Source organism: Pygocentrus nattereri, chromosome 9, assembly GCF_015220715.1.
Source record: "Pygocentrus nattereri isolate fPygNat1 chromosome 9, fPygNat1.pri, whole genome shotgun sequence".
Lineage (NCBI taxonomy): Eukaryota > Metazoa > Chordata > Actinopteri > Characiformes > Serrasalmidae > Pygocentrus > Pygocentrus nattereri.
The window spans coordinates 20,786,944-20,805,895 of record NC_051219.1 but is presented as its reverse complement, the minus strand read 5'-3'; the positions used below and the strand labels follow the sequence as shown (position 1 = coordinate 20,805,895).

At 49.4% G+C, this 18,952-nt stretch overlaps 1 pseudogene; it reads right to left on the bottom strand.

The window, feature by feature from the left end:
- Positions 1–11,883: 11,883 nt before the first annotated feature.
- LOC108425481 overlaps positions 11,884–18,952 on the bottom strand; it is a 28,976-nt pseudogene continuing 21,907 nt past the window's right edge.

The window sequence follows — 18,952 nt, the reverse complement described above, 5'->3', positions numbered from 1 at the left end:
GTGTAGGAAGCTGGCCCTGGAGGGGAGAGGTGTAGGAGGCTGGCCCTGGTGGAGAGTTGTAGGAAGATGGCCCTGGCGGGGAAAGGTGTAGGAAGCTGGCCCTGGAGGGGAGAGGTGTAGGAGGATGGCCCTGGCGGAGAGTTGTAGGAAGATGGCCCTGGCGGGGAAAGGTGTAGGAAGCTGGCCCTGGAGGGGAGAGGTGTAGGAGGCTGGCCCTGGCGGGTAGAGGTGTAGGAGGCTGGCCCTGGCGGGGAAAGGTGTAGGAGGCTGGCCCTGGCAGGGAGAGGTGTAGGAGGATGGCCCTGGCGGGGAGACGTGTAGGAGGATGGCCCTGGCAGGGAGACGTGTAGGAGGATGGCCCTGGAGGGGAGAGGTGTAGGAGGATGGCCCTGGCGGAGAGTTGTAGGAAGATGGCCCTGGCGGAGAGTTGTAGGAAGATGGCCCTGGCAGGGAAAGGTGTAGGAAGCTGGCCCTGGAGGGGAGAGGTGTAGGAGGCTGGCCCTGGTGGAGAGTTGTAGGAAGATGGCCCTGGCGGGGAAAGGTGTAGGAAGCTGGCCCTGGAGGGGAGAGGTGTAGGAAGATGGCCCTGGCGGGGAAAGGTGTAGGAAGCTGGCCCTGGAGGGGAGAGGTGTAGGAGGCTGGCCCTGGCGGGGAGAGGTGTAGGAGGCTGGCCCTGGCGGGGAAAGGTGTAGGAGGCTGGCCCTGGCAGGGAGAGGTGTAGGAGGATGGCCCTGGCGGGGAGACGTGTAGGAGGATGTCCCTGGCAGGGAGACGTGTAGGAAGATGGCCCTGGAGGGGAGAGGTGTAGGAGGCTGGCCCTGGCAAAGAGAGGTGTAGGAGGCTGGCCCTGGCAGGGAGAGGTGTAGGAGGCTGGCCCTGGTGGGGAGACATGTAGGAGGATGGCCCTGGCAGGGAGAGGTGTAGGAGGACGGCCCTGGCAGGGAGAGGTGTAGGAGGCTGGCCCTGGCAAAGAGAGGTGTAGGAGGCTGGCCCTGGCAGGGAGAGGTGTAGGAGGCTGGCCATGGCAGAGAGTTGTAGGAGGCTGGCCCTGGCAGAGAGTTGTAGGAGGCTGGCCCTGGCAGAGAGTTGTAGGAGGCTGGCCCCGGCGGGGAAAGGTGTAGGAAGCTGACCCTGGAGGCGAGAGGTGTAGGAGGCTGGCCCTGCTGGAGAGTTGTAGGAAGATGGCCCTGGTGGGGAAAGGTGTAGGAAGCTGGCCCTGGAGTTGAGAGGTGTAGGAGGATGGCCCTGGCAGAGAGTTGTAGGAAGATGGCCCTGGGGGGGAAAGGTGTAGGAAGCTGGCCCTGGAGGGGAGAGGTGTAGGAGGCTGGCCCTGGTGGGGAAAGGTGTAGGAGGCTGGCCCTGGCGGGGAGAGGTGTAGGAGGATGGCCCTGGCGGGGAGAGGTGTAGGTGGATGGCCCTGGCAGGGAGAGGTGTAGGAGGCTGGCCCTGGCAGAGAGTTGTAGGAGGCTGGCCCTGGCAGAGAGTTGTAGGAGGCTGGCCCTGGCAGAGAGTTGTAGGAGGACGGCCCTGGCAGAGAGTTGTAGGAGGCTGGCCCTGGCAGAGAGTTGTAGGAGGATGGCCCTGGCAGAGAGTTGTAGGAGGATGGCCCTGGCAGAGAGTTGTAGGATGCTGGCCCTGGCAGAGAGTTGTAGGATGCTGGCCCTGGCAGAGAGTTGTAGGAGGATGGCCCTGGTGGGGAGAGGTGTAGGAGGATGGCCCTGGCGGGGAGACGTGTAGGAGGATGGCCCTGGCGGGGAGAGGTGTAGGAGGATGGCCCTGGCAGAGAGTTGTAGGAAGATGGCCCTGGCAGGGAAAGGTGTAGGAAGCTGGCCCTGGAGGGGAGAGGTGTAGGAGGCTGGCCCTGGTGGAGAGTTGTAGGAAGATGGCCCTGGCGGGGAAAGGTGTAGGAAGCTGGCCCTGGAGGGGAGAGGTGTAGGAGGATGGCCCTGGCGGAGAGTTGTAGGAAGATGGCCCTGGCGGGGAAAGGTGTAGGAAGCTGGCCCTGGAGGGGAGAGGTGTAGGAGGCTGGCCCTGGCGGGGAGAGGTGTAGGAGGCTGGCCCTGGCGGGGAAAGGTGTAGGAGGCTGGCCCTGGCAGGGAGAGGTGTAGGAGGATGGCCCTGGCGGGGAGACGTGTAGGAGGATGGCCCTGGCAGGGAGACGTGTAGGAGGATGGCCCTGGAGGGGAGAGGTGTAGGAGGATGGCCCTGGCGGAGAGTTGTAGGAAGATGGCCCTGGCGGAGAGTTGTAGGAAGATGGCCCTGGTGGGGAAAGGTGTAGGAAGCTGGCCCTGGAGGGGAGAGGTGTAGGAGGCTGGCCCTGGTGGGGAGAGGTGTAGGAGGCTGGCCCTGGCGGGGAAAGGTGTAGGAGGCTGGCCCTGGTGGGGAGAGGTGTAGGAGGATGGCCCTGGTGGGGAGACGTGTAGGAGGATGGCCCTGGCGGGGAGAGGTGTAGGAGGATGGCCCTGGCAGAGAGTTGTAGGAAGATGGCCCTGGCAGGGAAAGGTGTAGGAAGCTGGCCCTGGAGGGGAGAGGTGTAGGAGGCTGGCCCTGGTGGAGAGTTGTAGGAAGATGGCCCTGGCGGGGAAAGGTGTAGGAAGCTGGCCCTGGAGGGGAGAGGTGTAGGAGGATGGCCCTGGCGGAGAGTTGTAGGAAGATGGCCCTGGCGGGGAAAGGTGTAGGAAGCTGGCCCTGGAGGGGAGAGGTGTAGGAGGCTGGCCCTGGCGGGTAGAGGTGTAGGAGGCTGGCCCTGGCGGGGAAAGGTGTAGGAGGCTGGCCCTGGCAGGGAGAGGTGTAGGAGGATGGCCCTGGCGGGGAGACGTGTAGGAGGATGTCCCTGGCAGGGAGACGTGTAGGAGGATGGCCCTGGAGGGGAGAGGTGTAGGAGGATGGCCCTGGCGGAGAGTTGTAGGAAGATGGCCCTGGCGGAGAGTTGTAGGAAGATGGCCCTGGCAGGGAAAGGTGTAGGAAGCTGGCCCTGGAGGGGAGAGGTGTAGGAGGCTGGCCCTGGTGGAGAGTTGTAGGAAGATGGCCCTGGCGGGGAAAGGTGTAGGAAGCTGGCCCTGGAGGGGAGAGGTGTAGGAAAATGGCCCTGGCGGGGAAAGGTGTAGGAAGCTGGCCCTGGAGGGGAGAGGTGTAGGAGGCTGGCCCTGGCGGGGAGAGGTGTAGGAGGCTGGCCCTGGCGGGGAGAGGTGTAGGAGGCTGGCCCTGGCAGGGAGAGGTGTAGGAGGATGGCCCTGGCGGGGAGACGTGTAGGAGGATGTCCCTGGCAGGGAGACGTGTAGGAAGATGGCCCTGGAGGGGAGAGGTGTAGGAGGCTGGCCCTGGCAAAGAGAGGTGTAGGAGGCTGGCCCTGGCAGGGAGAGGTGTAGGAGGCTGGCCCTGGTGGGGAGACATGTAGGAGGATGGCCCTGGCAGGGAGAGGTGTAGGAGGACGGCCCTGGCAGGGAGAGGTGTAGGAGGCTGGCCCTGGCAAAGAGAGGTGTAGGAGGCTGGCCCTGGCAGGGAGAGGTGTAGGAGGCTGGCCATGGCAGAGAGTTGTAGGAGGCTGGCCCTGGCAGAGAGTTGTAGGAGGCTGGCCCTGGCAGAGAGTTGTAGGAGGCTGGCCCCGGCGGGGAAAGGTGTAGGAAGCTGACCCTGGAGGCGAGAGGTGTAGGAGGCTGGCCCTGCTGGAGAGTTGTAGGAAGATGGCCCTGGTGGGGAAAGGTGTAGGAAGCTGGCCCTGGAGTTGAGAGGTGTAGGAGGCTGGCCCTGGCGGGGAGAGGTGTAGGAGGATGGCCCTGGCGGGGAGAGGTGTAGGTGGATGGCCCTGGCAGGGAGAGGTGTAGGAGGCTGGCCCTGGCAGAGAGTTGTAGGAGGCTGGCCCTGGCAGAGAGTTGTAGGAGGCTGGCCCTGGCAGAGAGTTGTAGGAGGACGGCCCTGGCAGAGAGTTGTAGGAGGCTGGCCCTGGCAGAGAGTTGTAGGAGGATGGCCCTGGCAGAGAGTTGTAGGAGGATGGCCCTGGCAGAGAGTTGTAGGATGCTGGCCCTGGCAGAGAGTTGTAGGAGGATGGCCCTGGCAGAGAGTTGTAGGAGGATGGTGGTGGTGGGGTGAGGTGTAGGAGGTTGGCCCTGGCGGGGAGAGGTGTAGAAGGATGGCCCTGGCGGGGAGAGGTGTAGGAGGATGGCCCTGGCGGGGAGAAGTGTTGGAGGATGGCCCTGATGGGGAGAGGTGTAGGAGGATGGCCCTGGTGGGGAGAGGTGTAGGAGGATGGCCTGGCGGGGTGAGGTGTAGGAATCTGGCCCTGGCGGGGTGAGGTGTATATAACTGGAATAACTGGAACATACATTGTTTACACTAACGAACTGATAACGTTCTGATAGGTAAGATTGGAACCATGTTAGGGCTGTCCCTGTGACTCCAACCATGTTTTCTAACCTTTCTAGGAGAATATTGTGGTCTATTGTATCAAAATCTGCGCTGAGATCAAGTAGCACTAACAGGGATACGTAGCCTTGATCAAAGGCAAGAAGAAGATCATTAGTTATCTATTAGGAGGCTGGCACTGGTGGGGTGAGGTGTAGGAGGCTGGCCCTGGTGGAGTGAGGTGTAGGATGCTGGCCCTGGCGGAGAGTTGTAGGAGGATGGCCCTGGCGGAGAGTTGTAGGAGGATGGCCCTGGGGGGAGAGGTGTAGGAGGCTGGCCCTGGTGGGGTGAGGTGTAGGAGGCTGGCCCAGGCGGAGAGTTGTAGGAAGATGGCCCTGGTGGGGAAAGGTGTAGGAGGCTGGCCCTGGCGGGGAGAGGTGTAGGAGGCTGGCCCTGGCGGGGAAAGGTGTAGGAGGCTGGCCCTGGCAGGGAGAGGTGTAGGAGGATGGCCCTGGCGGGGAGACGTGTAGGAGGATGTCCCTGGCAGGGAGACGTGTAGGAGGATGGCCCTGGAGGGGAGAGGTGTAGGAGGATGGCCCTGGCGGAGAGTTGTAGGAAGATGGCCCTGGCGGAGAGTTGTAGGAAGATGGCCCTGGTGGGGAAAGGTGTAGGAAGCTGGCCCTGGAGGGGAGAGGTGTAGGAGGCTGGCCCTGGTGGGGAGAGGTGTAGGAGGCTGGCCCTGGCAGGGAAAGGTGTAGGAGGCTGGCCCTGGTGGGGAGAGGTGTAGGAGGATGGCCCTGGCGGGGAGACGTGTAGGAGGATGGCCCTGGCGGGGAGAGGTGTAGGAGGATGGCCCTGGCAGAGAGTTGTAGGAAGATGGCCCTGGCAGGGAAAGGTGTAGGAAGCTGGCCCTGGAGGGGAGAGGTGTAGGAGGCTGGCCCTGGTGGAGAGTTGTAGGAAGATGGCCCTGGCGGGGAAAGGTGTAGGAAGCTGGCCCTGGAGGGGAGAGGTGTAGGAGGATGGCCCTGGCGGAGAGTTGTAGGAAGATGGCCCTGGCGGGGAAAGGTGTAGGAAGCTGGCCCTGGAGGGGAGAGGTGTAGGAGGCTGGCCCTGGCGGGGAGAGGTGTAGGAGGCTGGCCCTGGCGGGGAAAGGTGTAGGAGGCTGGCCCTGGCAGGGAGAGGTGTAGGAGGATGGCCCTGGCGGGGAGACGTGTAGGAGGATGTCCCTGGCAGGGAGACGTGTAGGAGGATGGCCCTGGAGGGGAGAGGTGTAGGAGGCTGGCCCTGGCAAAGAGAGGTGTAGGAGGCTGGCCCTGGCAGGGAGAGGTGTAGGAGGCTGGCCCTGGCGGGGAGACATGTAGGAGGATGGCCCTGGCAGGGAGAGGTGTAGGAGGACGGCCCTGGCAGGGAGAGGTGTAGGAGGCTGGCCCTGGCAAAGAGAGGTGTAGGAGGCTGGCCCTGGCAGGGAGAGGTGTAGGAGGCTGGCCATGGCAGAGAGTTGTAGGAGGCTGGCCCTGGCAGAGAGTTGTAGGAGGCTGGCCCTGGCAGAGAGTTGTAGGAGGCTGGCCCCGGCGGGGAAAGGTGTAGGAAGCTGACCCTGGAGGCGAGAGGTGTAGGAGGCTGGCCCTGGCAAAGAGAGGTGTAGGAGGCTGGCCCTGGCAGGGAGAGGTGTAGGAGGCTGGCCCTGGCGGGGAGACATGTAGGAGGATGGCCCTGGCAGGGAGAGGTGTAGGAGGACGGCCCTGGCAGGGAGAGGTGTAGGAGGCTGGCCCTGGCAAAGAGAGGTGTAGGAGGCTGGCCCTGGCAGGGAGAGGTGTAGGAGGCTGGCCATGGCAGAGAGTTGTAGGAGGCTGGCCCTGGCAGAGAGTTGTAGGAGGCTGGCCCTGGCAGAGAGTTGTAGGAGGTTGGCCCCGGCGGGGAAAGGTGTAGGAAGCTGACCCTGGAGGCGAGAGGTGTAGGAGGCTGGCCCTGCTGGAGAGTTGTAGGAAGATGGCCCTGGTGGGGAAAGGTGTAGGAAGCTGGCCCTGGAGTTGAGAGGTGTAGGAGGATGGCCCTGGCAGAGAGTTGTAGGAAGATGGCCCTGGGGGGGAAAGGTGTAGGAAGCTGGCCCTGGAGGGGAGAGGTGTGGGAGGCTGGCCCTGGTGGGGAAAGGTGTAGGAGGCTGGCCCTGGCGGGGAGAGGTGTAGGAGGATGGCCCTGGCGGGGAGAGGTGTAGGTGGATGGCCCTGGCAGGGAGAGGTGTAGGAGGCTGGCCCTGGCAGAGAGTTGTAGGAGGCTGGCCCTGGCAGAGAGTTGTAGGAGGCTGGCCCTGGCAGAGAGTTGTAGGAGGCTGGCCCTGGCAGAGAGTTGTAGGAGGACGGCCCTGGCAGAGAGTTGTAGGAGGCTGGCCCTGGCAGAGAGTTGTAGGAGGATGGCCCTGGCAGAGAGTTGTAGGAGGATGGCCCTGGCAGAGAGTTGTAGGATGCTGGCCCTGGCAGAGAGTTGTAGGAGGATGGCCCTGGCAGAGAGTTGTAGGAGGATGGTGGTGGTGGGGTGAGGTGTAGGAGGTTGGCCCTGGCGGGGAGAGGTGTAGAAGGATGGCCCTGGCGGGGAGAGGTGTAGGAGGATGGCCCTGGCGGGGAGAAGTGTTGGAGGATGGCCCTGATGGGGAGAGGTGTAGGAGGATGGCCCTGGTGGGGAGAGGTGTAGGAGGATGGCCTGGCGGGGTGAGGTGTAGGAATCTGGCCCTGGCGGGGTGAGGTGTATATAACTGGAATAACTGGAACATACATTGTTTACACTAACGAACTGATAACGTTCTGATAGGTAAGATTGGAACCATGTTAGGGCTGTCCCTGTGACTCCAACCATGTTTTCTAAGCTTTCTAGGAGAATATTGTGGTCTATTGTATCAAAATCTGCGCTGAGATCAAGTAGCACTAACAGGGATACGTAGCCTTGATCAAAGGCAAGAAGAAGATCATTAGTTATCTATTAGGAGGCTGGCACTGGTGGGGTGAGGTGTAGGAGGCTGGCCCTGGTGGAGTGAGGTGTAGGACGCTGGCCCTGGCGGAGAGTTGTAGGAGGATGGCCCTGGCGGAGAGTTGTAGGAGGATGGCCCTGGGGGGAGAGGTGTAGGAGGCTGGCCCTGGTGGGGTGAGGTGTAGGAGGCTGGCCCAGGCGGAGAGTTGTAGGAAGATGGCCCTGGTGGGGAAAGGTGTAGGAGGCTGGCCCTGGCGGGGAGAGGTGTAGGAGGCTGGCCCTGGTGGGGAGAGGTGTAGGAGGCTGGCCCTGGTGGGGAGCAGTGCAGGAGGATGGCCCTGGTGGGGTGAGGTGTAGGAGGCTGGCCCTGGCACAGAGTTCCCTGGCAGAGAGTTGTAGGAGGCTGGCCCTAATGGGGAAAGGTGTAGGAGGCTGGCCCTGGTGGGGGCTGATGATCCTCCTGTCTAGCGACTTCAGCTTATTTGTTTGTCAAATTGAATAGCATTAAAAGTTAAACATTAAAATCCAAGATGACCAGCAGACTGTCTAGTGCTGTGAATAATTACTTGCCACAAATGTGGCATAAGTCCGCAGTGCAGATGCGACTGCTAGGATGAATTTGTGACAGTCAATGTAATCCGGCCCGAACATGCTTGCTGTCTGGGTGGTTTATTGTTCATATCTGGTCGGCTGAGAAAGATGTTACTAAGGGAGATATCATCATGCTTCACGCTAGAATGAAATACAACACGTATTTGTTTCTGTTTCATCACTGTTTCATCTTAAACGTGGACACTGTTGGTGTAAGTGTAAGAAAAGAGGTATATCTGTTACTCAGAACACTGGTTCTGAATACTGGATAGCTTCTGTACACTTCTCTGCAAATCACCCATCCAAGGTCCATTGCGAGTTGCACTAAATAAGAGTGTCTGCTAAATGCTGTAAATGTAAAAGTAAATGAAAGTTTTTTAATAATTTAGATTAAGGGGGAAATGCTTCCATAACAACATGACTGTTGGATCTTATGCAGCTGAATAAGTGTGCTTGTCTTCTAACTGAATACTGTCTTTCTGCTGGTAAAGGAAGGCTCTGAGTTGAGACTCTCTAGCTTAGACTCTGTTAGTTACAAGGCTGTCTTGTAGAACCTAGTGCTTAACTGTAATTAGAGTGCTTGAAAAGCACTGTTATCTCTCATACTTCTTCTTCTTCCACACTTTTCTGTGATTAATACAGCCAAAACCGCTTAACGTACAGACTCCGTTCAAACTGCGTTTCGAAGGTCTCCGCGCTGTGACTTGTGCTATGTATTTTTAGAGGCAATCGGATTGGTAGTTTTGAATAAAATTAAGTATAAATCCATAATATAGTTAATTTCACAAAACAGGAAGCACAAAGAACACCTGCAACAAACAGCTGCACTTAACGAAGTAAAAAACTACTATTTATGCAGTTTGGTTTGGTTATAAGCCTGAGATTTTAAGGGGTTAACCAAATGTTTTCATCCACATAAAACTCCAGACAAAGAGGTGCCTCTATATCAATTCATAAAATAATATATTTTATTACCATATCTGCAGACTAAAATTATATTTCTTATTGTTATTATTATTATACTGTGATTGTTATTAATGTTAGCATCAATAATCTGGACATGACTACTGCAAGCATCTAGGACCCCAATACTGAAGATCAGCCCCTTTTTTCATACATTTTTCAGTCATCTGATTGACTGTGAGAATTCAAAAATCATAATTTGAGGTGATTGTAATACAGTAATCCAACCAACACGAGAAAGATCAAAGATCTCTGGCAATGCAAGAATTTGGTAATTAACAGAAATATTCCAACAGTATATGAATGACTTTGGCCTCAATGACAACTGGCCGTTATAAAAAGCCACTCAAAATAGAACATTTGTACTTTTCTCCAATTCACAACTCTTTCTCATGCACTAACGTCAGAAATGATAAACACCAAAATTCCTCTAATACCTATTAGCCTTTTGTCCCAGAATCACTAAATTCAGCCCTGATTGCAAATTCCATAGAGAGTGATTATTTTCTCTGCAGAAATAATCTAGACGAGCACAGGACTGAGACAGTCCTATCAAGAGTGGTTGATGATCTTTTAATGTCTGCTGATACTGGTTTTCTTAATATCCTCATCCTTCTTGACCTCACTGCAGCCTTTGACACTATGAATCATGATATACTTATTTCCAGACTTTCATCAGGCATTTCAGGCTTAGCTCTTGCTTGGTTCCAATCCTATCTTACTAACAGGCCACAGTTTATCTCTATTGGTTCAAAAAAGTCACCCACTGTTCCATGTGCTCAGGTAGTGCCTCAAGGCTCTGTCCTTGGACACTTGCTTTTCATATTATACATCTCACCACTAGGTCAGATCATTCGTAATCATGGGTTTAAATTCCACTGTTATGTTGATGATATCCAGATCTACATATCCACTGCATCCCCACAGTCTCAGCTCAGTCACTAAGCACATGCATTCCAGATTTAAAACACTGGCTGGCTAGTAATTTATTAAAACTAAATGCAGACAAAACTGAAGCCTTGTTAGTGGGCCCTAAAATACTGGCTTCCAATTTCTCTGATTTCACTGTAAATGTAATGGGTATCCCTGTCAAATCAAATTCATTTTTAACTCTTAACTTTCATTTGAGCCCCATATCAAGGCACTGAGACTGCATTCTACCACTTGTGTAACATTGCACATCTCCACCCTCTGCTCAACAATGTTGACACCAAAATGCTGGTCAACGCCTTCATTTTCTCTTGCATTGATTATTGCAACTCTAGCTTCAATGGTCTCCCGAATAATTTGTTTAACTAGGTTCCGTTCATTCAGAATTCAGCAGCCAGAGTCCTCACTTCTACCAAGTGCACTGGACACATCACTCCCATCCTCTATCAGCATCACTGGTTAACAATATCCTCCGGTATCGAGAATAAACTTCTCTTTCTAACCTTCAAAGCTCTTCATGGTCTCGCCCCTATTTATCTCAGTGAACTCCTTCATTCGCACTGTCCCTGTCGCTCCCTCAGAACTTCTGGCACTGGAACTTCAATCTCATCGTGACTGCGCTACCCTCAAATCATCCAAAGTTCACCTTAAAACCTTCCTCTTCACTGCTCACTACTCTTCTTCTACAAAGTGTCAGTTATTTTTTTCCCCTCTCCCTTTGGTTTGTAAAGCATCCTTCAGTTTGTAAAAGATGCTATATAAAAGTAACTTTTATTATTATTATTATTAGTAGTAGTATTAGTAGTAGTAGTAGTAGTAGTAGTAGTAGTAAAAAAGACACAAATTGTGTTTAAGTAAATTTTTAACTATTAAGCACATTTAAACATGTTGATCAAAGTGCTGTAGAAAATGTTATACAACTCCATTCATTACTGCTGTCCACTGCTCTAATACACACATACATAAGCAAGCAAGCAAGCAAGCAAAATGTATTTATATAGCGCTTTTTACAACAGGTGTTGTCACAAAGCAGCTTTACAGAACAATCAGTATTACAGAGAGAAGAGAAAAGAAGAAAGAAAATCCGGGTCCGAGGCCCCATGAGCAAGCCAGCGGCGACGGTGGCAAGGAAAAACTCCCTAAAAGAGGAAGAAACCTTGAAGGAACCAAGACTCAGAAGGGGAACCCATCCTCCTATGGTCGACACCGGATAGCAAACATTATTAGTATGAAGTATTATAGTAAAGTGGGAAAAGAAAGATCTGAGGGTGAGGACTGCACAGCGCTATACAGCAAGAAGCTCAGTGGTGGTCAAACCGGTCCAGAAGGCTGGTGAGCAGCGGCACCAATCAAGGCAGTAGAGGCAACAGCATCAGGCGCACAGGATGGGCAGCTGATCAGCTCGGCAGAGAAAGATGACATTTAGACTTTAACAATGACACAAATGAAGCAGGTTCTAAATAAGTGTCAACATTTGATTCTGTGCTTTGACTTGTTTGAATGTTTGGGTTTTGAATGGCCTATAAATCCTGTAAAGTTTGACGCCTCTTGGTAAATGATGGGAGCTGACACTCCTCACTTGTGCTTTACCATAAACTTTGCACTCAGACATGGCACAAAATGTTTGCAAGCTTCATTTTTTAGAGAGGCTAAATTTTAGACTATCTTGGTCAGCGCAGCGGAGGATCATCCTTCAAAACGTGAGTTGCATTACACAGTGCAGAGGGAGAGTTTGGAGCTGTTCGTGGCTGATTTAAAGGACACCATGGAATGTCTGTTCTCCAAAGTATCTTTAGGGAAACAGGGTCATTTCTTCTGTAACAGACATCTACAAAAAATGGGCTTTGAAGCGATTTTTCAGAGCGTGTTAAGAAAGGTTAAGGACTGCAGTTCCTGCGCTGGACGAGGAGTAGAGTGCAGTTAGTACACACTGGGAGGAGGGCTTAACAGAGCAGTGGGAAGAGGAGACACGCAGAGACAGGCCCTGCATCTGTCTCTGTCTGGCTGTCTCTCTTTCTTTTCTGCAATGTCATTATCGGGACAGAAATGATGCAGTGTAATCCTACCTTAATTCCCAGTACACACACTGTATAGAGGTTATTCTACCTCACATAGATGCACTGAGGAGTCATGAATATAATTAAAATCAATACGGAATCCAGCATAGAGCGGCTCAGTGAATGTGGTGGTGAGTGTGTGTAGGTGGGTCAGTGTGTGTGTGTCAGGCGAGATGGTGTAGAATGACAGAGTGCCACACACCCAGTCCAGATACACGTCCACTCTATTAGAGGGGGAGGGCCAGTCATTTAGGAAAATTACCATGTTATTACAAGACAGAGTATCCTATTTGAGAACACCACAGTCTCCAGGACTGATTATTGTGTCTAAACTCACATTCATCACTGCCTTCTTTCCTCCTGATTCCCCTGTATGACATTGATATTTCAGCCTCTCCGTTCCACTGAAACTCCCAGTAACAGCATCCAGTCAGACGCTCCACACTCAGAACCTCATCATACTCATCAAAACTGTCCCAGGGATATAGATATGACTGATCTCCTCCCAAACGCTCCAACTTTCTCTTCCCCTCAGACAGAGGGAGACCACTGCTCACTGTGTTTGGATCCAGAGTGAGATCAACCGCATCTGTACACACACACACACACACACACACACAGATATATACACAGACACACACACACAGATGTTTACATATCTTCTCTGTGTGTGTGTGTGTGTATGTCTTACATTTCTTCATTCCTGGCTTCATCCTGATCTTCCCTCCATGATCCACCCTGCAGTACAAACAGACAAATACAAACACACACACACACACACACACACACACACACACGCTTATATATTTATAACAGTTTCTTACACATTACATTCAGAAATTAAATCACTCAGTACATATTTCTCCTCTTTTTCTGCTTTCACCACATCTTTCTCTCTCTCTGTATAAACAGGGCTGGGCAATAAGATATTTTTCATTAACATAATAAATTATGTCTCAGTAATTTCTGAGAGTGTGGTATAAATAATCTGTACTGAAGAAACATCCAAACTGCATGACTGATTATAAAGAGCAGAATTAGTGCTGTTTAATTAGATTAATGCAGCTTAGTGAGTGAAATGTCGAATTCAATCATTATATATTAAATATGCACAATTCATAATAATAATAATAATCATCATCATCATTTTATTTATACAGCACTTTTCAAGCTGGTGGCAGCTCAAAGTGTTTTACAAACAGGTGATAAAACATTTATAGAAGAGATCATTAGTATTTAATTAGAATCAGAAGAAAATGAAAAAGATAAATAAGATAAAGATAAACATCACGAGACTTTCAGTTTTAATTAAATGCTGAGTTAAAGAGAGACATTTTTAGGTGCTTCTTAAAAGTGAGCACTGAGCTTGACTGTCTAATAAAAGGAGAAATTGAGCTTCACAGCTTAGAAGCAGAATAACTGAACAAGTCTCTCCATGTTTTCTGTGTTTTACAGAGAGTATCTGTAGAAGGCCACTGTCTGCAGATCTTAGATTACATGCTGGAACATAAACAGACAGACACTCTGTGATGTAAGCAGGTGCTTTAGGGTTGTTTTGAGCTTTAAAAACCAGTACCTGAACTTTAGAATCTATCCTGAGTGATACAGGCAGCCAGTGCAGTTCTTTTAAAACAGGACTGATCTGATCTATGTTTATTTTTGTTAGGATGCTGCTGCATTTTGTACAAGTTGTAAGGGATGTATAATTTTCTTAGGAAGTCCAGTAAGAAGAGCATTACAGTGGTCAAGTCTGCTTGTAACAAATGCAAGAAGTTTCTCTGCATTGCTCTGAGAGAGAAAAAGCCAAGCGATATTTCTCAAATGATAGATGAAAGCTACTGTGAGTACAGAGCTCAGAGTCTAAAATCATACACAGGTTCCGTACTTCAGCTTTGTTATATGAAGATAAAGAACCAAGTTTTGCATAAATATTTTCTCTGAGTTTCTGTACCAACAATCAGTATTTCAGTTTTTTCATGATTTAATTGTAGAAAGTTTTGCGACATCCACTGAGAAATATCTGACACACAGCTGGTTATTCTGTCTACAGAGTCTTGATCTTCAGAAGGAATAGAAATCTATAGCTGGGTATCGTCAGCATAGCTATGAAAATTTATACTATGCTTCCTAATGACATCACCTAGAGGTGGCATGTACAAAGAGAAAAGCAAAGGCCCTAAGACTAAACCTTGAGGGACTCCACAAGAAACGGCAAATCGTTTTGATGAATGATTTCCAAGTGAAACCATGAACTGCATATTACATAAATATGATTTAAATAGTTCTGAAACTATGCCCAAGAGGCCGACGCAGCATTCTGGCTTTTTTTCAGCTCATCAGATGTCATGAATAATAAATATAAGGGTATATTATGAATCATACATACTGCTTGATTGTATTCTGCTCTATATGTAAATATAACCAGGTTAGAAACACTGAACACCAGTAAACAGCCTAAATGAGTCTTTACTGTATAAGAATTTTGTTCATGATTAAAATAGTAATAAACTCTGTGTATCTAATAAAGAAAAAAAAATTACAGCAACTAAGCATATACTTTTAAAACAAAAATATAAGAAAATACACATTAAGTCTTAATTACACACAGACCAGTTATCATACACAGGCTGTACTCCTACTATAAATTTTATAATAATAATAATAATAATAATAATAATAATGTCCCCATTAATTACCTAGAGTCACCTGTAGCAGCCCACTATAGTATAATCCGTCTCACCAGTTTCAAAATGAAGTGAAAATATCTTTACTCTTCCCATAATATCATTAGAATCATGAGGCAGGTAAGAATTTCATTGTACAGCGCAAAACACTGTTTTGCAGCACATATTACAATAAAACTCTTGAATCTTGAATAACAAACAACGTTGTGTTTTGTCTCCTTGCTTCAGCAAAGCATTTGCTGCATGCTCATACACACACACACATACACACACACACAAACACACACACACTCACACACAAAAACATACACACATACACACTCAAACACACACAAACAAAAACACACATAAACATATACACAAATACATACACACACACACACACAAACATACACACATACACACACACTCTAGTTTGTTTCTCAATCAGAAAAGTTGACACCAGTGTTATTCAGACAAACTGTGCTCCTATGTCAAAAATGTCCTAATGTAGACTAATTATTCTTAGCCTCTGAGGAGCCAACTGGCTCTTGGTGTAATATTAGGTAATACTTGTACTTACTTAGGTAATATTTGTAATACTAATTAATAAAGCTGAAGAAGTGATAACTATTCAAGCTGAATTAGTGGTAAATAATCAAGTCGAAGTAGCAGTTATTAATCAAGTTGAAGCAGCAGTAACTAGTCAAGATGAAATTGCAATAACTAATCAAGCTGATATAATAAGAATAATAATAATAATAATAAGTGCATTACAAAGTATTTTAACTATTATTATTATTATTATTATTACTAAAGTCATAGTCTTTTACAATCATTGATCAAACATTGGTCAGTAATGTTTATAATGTGTATAATTACAGTTAGTCTTTCCATAGAGATGGTAGGTCAGTAAAATAGCAACTCACTGAAGTTTCTCCAGTGCACAGTGTGGATCCTCCAGTAGATCAGAGAGCAGCTTCACTCCAGACTCTCCTGGGTGATTATAGCTCAGATTCAGTTCTCTCAGATGGGAGGGGTTTGATTTCAGAGCCGATGCCAGGGAAGAACAGCCTTCATCTGTGACCATACAACCAGACAATCTGCGGAAAGAAAGGAAAAAGTTACATACAGCAAAAACTAGCTGCATTACAAAACTAACACAGCTGGCACCAAATTCATTGTGGGGGAGTGAGGATGAGGTGGACGCATATGCTGAGAGAAGTGAGATTTATAACTTTACTATGTGATTCTCAACAGAGTTAGAAATGTAAATCTAAAGTTTAAAAGAAGAACAGCAGTGTTGCACTGGTCAAGAGAAAAAGAATTATGAAGATGATCTACTAATTGGTTTGCTGTTCACAATGCAAATTCAAAACAATATAAAATTTTGAGCTGAATCTTATCTGAGGTAAACTTAAAAAATACATTGTATGAGAATAATATTTCTAATCAGTGTGAAATTTTGAATTGTGAAATGTGTGTGTGTATGTGTGTATATGTAGCAGAATAATAAATAACTTTATTTTAAGTAGACTTATTTTAGTAGAATTCGCCAAAATTTGTTTTAAAAAGGAAATACAACAGAATATAGGGTTCTATAAGTAAACATCGACACTCGCTGGTTGGAGGGAGTACTGCGTATCTTATAAAGCAGCCCCCTACCGTATCTGGTTCAGTTCGGTTCTGCCACTGAAGGGATGTGGTAGGTTCAGACGTCTTCTCCTCTCTGTTTAAGTACTATGAGTTTTACTGTTGTACTTTCAGGAAATGAATTGGTGCGTTGAAGTAATGCAGTATGTACATTTTAGTTTCTGTCAGTGTTGCTTTGTTGCATCGTAGGAGAAAGTCGCTAAGCACGAGTTGTAACCGGTTTTCAGTCACAGCGAGTTATGCTAGCTCTGTACACCATGTGGTCTGAATGCTATAGCGAACTGATACGATTTCTTTGGTGCCTTATAGTTGTAAGATTGATAAGTACGATACTGACTAGCTGCTGAATTCCCTCTGACTATACTCAAACAGGTATGCACATTGTATTTTCTTTAGTTTCATGTAATATTTTAAATTGTATTGTGTTCTTTTGTTTTTACTGTTTTTGTTGTACAATCAAATGAGCTGAGCTGTTTGATACTGAAAAGCTGAGTCAATGTTGTAAAGATGTATATTGTAATTGCTGTAAGTTCTGTTCGGTTCTCCCACTGAAGGGATGTGCTGTAAGATTGGAGAAGTACGATACTCACTAGCTGCTGAATTCCCTCTGACTATACTCAAACAGGCTCCAGCAGATGAACTCCAGTAAAAGCTCAGAACCAACTTGTCGTGAAGTGTGATTTACTGAAGGACCTGCATCCAGGGGGTTACAAGGCATTCGTGTCCCGAAGGTTACAAGGGGGCTACGAATTAGGAAGTTTTATATATATATATATATATATATATATATATATATATATATATATACACACACACACACACACACACACTTTAAATGTAAGTTTAATCAGTTAAACCAAATTTCTGCTGTATTACTGAACTGTTCAGTCTATGAGAGTTTGGATTTGATCCAATACAGATTTTCAGGGTCTCCCTAATTGGCTGCAACTGGAGCAGCATTTCACTCTACATCCCCCTATATCTATCCATCCATCCATCCATCCATATATCCAGGGTTCGGGTCACGGGGGCAGCATCCTAAGCAATGAGGCCGAGACCTCCCTTTCCCCAGCCACTTTCACTAGCTCATTTCAGCCACTTGTATTTGCGATCTCATTCTTTCGGTCATTACCCAAAGCTCATGACCATAGGTGAGGGTAGGAACATAGATTGACCGGTAAATCAAGAGCCTTGGCTTATGGCTCAGCTCTTTCTTTACCACAACAGAACGGTAGAGAGCCCACATCACTGCTGACCCAGCATCAATTCGCCCACTCGCCTTTAACCATCACTCGTGAACAAGACCCCAAGATGCTTAAACTCCTGAGAACCATGGTCTCAGATTTGGAGGTACTGATTCTCATCCCGGCTGCTTCACACTCAGCTGCAAACTGATCCTGCAAAAGCTGAAGTTCATAGTCTGATGTCCCCAATAGGACCACATCATCTGCAAACAGCAGTGATGTGACCTTGAGGTCACCAAACCAGACACCCTCCATCCCCTGACTGCGCCTAGAAATTCTATCCATAAAAATTATGAATAGAATCGGTGACAAATGGCAGCCCTGACGAAGTCCAACTCTCACTGGGAACGAGTGTGACTCACTGCCGGCCATGCAAACCACACTCCTGCTTTGTTTGTACAGGGCCTGAATGGCTCGTAGCAAAGAGCCATGTACCCTGCACTCCCGAAGCACCTCCCACAGAATACTCTGGGGAACACATTCAAATGCCTTCTCCAAATCCACAAAGCACATGTGGACTGGTTGGGCAAACTCCCATGAACCCACCAGAATCCTGGAGAGGGTGAAGAATTGGTCCAGTGTTCCATGACCAGGGCGGAACCCACACTGCTCCTCCTGAATCTGAGGTTCGATTATAAGCTAGACTCTCTTCTCCAGTACCACTGCATAGACCTTACCAGGGAGGTTGAGGAGTGTGATTCCCCTGTAGTTGGAACACACCCTCTGGTCCCCCTTTTTAAAAAGAGGCACCACCACCCCAGTCTGCCAATCCAGTGGCACTGCCCCTGATGTCCACGCAATGTTGAAAAGGCGTGTCAGCCAAGACAGCCCCACAACATCCAGAGCTTTGAGGGACTCCGGATGGATCTCATTCCCCCCAGGAGCCTTGCCACCAAGGAGCTTTTTAACTACCTTAGTGACTTCGGCCTCAGTAATGGACAAGCCTATTCCCATGTCCCCAGACTCTGCCTCCTCACTGGAGAACGTGTCGGTGGGATTGAGAAGGTCCTTAAAGTATTCCTTCCACCACCCAATGATGTCTTCAGTTGAGGTCAACAGCACACCATCTCCACTATATACAGTGCTAGTGGTACACTGCTTTCCCCTTCTGAGTCGCCTGACAGTTTGCCAGAATCTTTTCGGAGCCGACTTAAAGTCACTTAAAGTCGACGACTGAAGCCGCAGATCGCTTGGCCTGTTGATATCTGCCAGCTGCCTCTGGTGTCCCACAGGCCAACCATGCCCGGTAGTACTCCTTCTTCAGCTTGATGGCATCTCGCACCTAGGGTGTCCACCACTGGGTTTCAGGATTACCACCCCGACAAGCACCAACTACCTTGCAGCCACAGCTACAGTAAGTCATTTCAACAATGGAGGAGCAGAAAACTCCAGAAAAGAATAAAGTCCAGTCCCTCTCAAGGAGATTGGACCCAGAGACCAAGCTGTGTGTTGAGGTGAGCCCAACTATATCTAGCCGGTATCTCTCAACCTCACGCACCAACTCAGGCTCCTTCCCCACCAGTGAGGTAACATTCCAAGTTCCAAAAGC